We start from the raw sequence: 1,655 nt of genomic DNA, 5'->3' as shown, positions 1-1,655 counted from the left end.
GCTAAAAATGACAGATTTTCTTTTCTGGATCTCTGACAGACGGACTTCAATCTCTGAACTCGTAAAGTTTTTATTTTCGCTGTCTTTTTAATGAATGAATGAGCACTTCATTGTATCTGAGGCAGGAAACACAACTTTATACGGTGTTTTTGGGGGTGGTAATTATGTTAATCTCCTCTCGCGTGCACGAGCAGCTAAATAGAACAGGTGGAATTTACGCACTTTTCCTGAAGATAGAAGAGTTTGTTGAATCTGACGTGACATGTTCGTACGAACCCTTTGTACGAACAAAAGTAAGAGAAATTTAGGAGAAGAATACGAACACGTTCTTGCATGAGGCCCAATGTGTATCACTGCTCTGTGTGACATGATGTGTGTCTGCAATTGCAAATAAATCCTGATTGACCATTTCACGGAGTACCTTTTATTCTTGGATCTCGTGTTTCTGTCTAGGTAAAATAAGGATTTCCACAGTTATTAATTTATTGTAAAAACATGACCGATAATCTGTGAAACAGATCCGGTTCAGCTTGTTGTTTATCTATTAGTTTCTATGGAGGCTGTGAGCTGTTGCCCTTTTTGGACGCCATTTCTGCTCCTCCATGCTGTCACAGACGTTACCAGTGGACGGTATGGGCGGGGCTCAGTCTAGTGATCTTAATCAAGTCTAGCACAAGCGCCTTGCCCTGCATGTGATGCTGGTCTCTTGCCCTCTGGTCAGCTATTCATTATGACTGGGCCGGTGGGGGGCAAAGCCCTACATCTGATCCTGCCAGCATCAAAGACAGACTCCAATCTGGCAATCTGTTCCCTCAAATGTTTTTATTTTGACCGAATTTCAAAACAAATTTCTGTTTTAATTTATTTTTAATCTGTTTGTTTTTAAGTGAATTTTCATCAGTTTGACTTATTATCGCAGCATAATTTTCTTGAATACTTCATTCTTTTAAACTGTTGGGGTTTTTCATTTTTTTGTTGGGGTGGATTAAAAGAAAAAAAACTTTCCTGAATGGGGTGGAAAATMTTGTGGATTTATTTTCCTAAGTATGGTTTTATTAGGTTTCTCTAAACAGTTTCTCAGACAAAGTAATATCATAACAATATCCTGATCTCATGTGTTTTATATTTTGTTGACCTGACCTTTTATTTATTTTTATTTTAATTCTTGTGGCAGGTCATTTCTTTTTATTATTTTTATTTTTGTTTAACATTATTTTCAATATTTGTTTCAAATCACTATTATTTTCTTGGTCAATCAATACCTTATTTAATGGTTCAGCTTATGACATGTTTAGACCAATAATTGGTTCAAAATTTTGAAATGACAAATAATTATTTTTCCAAATTTATTTTAGTGATCAATGTTTGATCAAGAAGAAGGAATTGTCTTGTAAAAATAAATCATCCTTTAAGGCCCCACATTTCTTCTCAGGCCAAGAGTCAGTGACCTCTTTTGCTTACCTTAAAATGTCATTGTCGCGGCAAAATGGGCAGAAAACACGTTGAAAGGATGTTAAATAGACAAACAGTCTTGCGGGTATGGTCGTAAAATCATTTATTAATGGGCAGACATTAAACAGAAAACAATCAAGAAGTCTGTCAGATGTGGCCCCCCCCCCTGTTATTGGCTGCCAAGGAATGATATACTGTCAGCT

The sequence above is a fragment of the Austrofundulus limnaeus genome, unplaced genomic scaffold (genome assembly GCF_001266775.1).
Source record: "Austrofundulus limnaeus strain Quisiro unplaced genomic scaffold, Austrofundulus_limnaeus-1.0 Scaffold108, whole genome shotgun sequence".
NCBI classification, from domain to species: domain Eukaryota; kingdom Metazoa; phylum Chordata; class Actinopteri; order Cyprinodontiformes; family Rivulidae; genus Austrofundulus; species Austrofundulus limnaeus.
The sequence above is the reverse complement of the archived record's forward strand: the minus strand, read 5'-3'. Positions refer to the sequence as shown.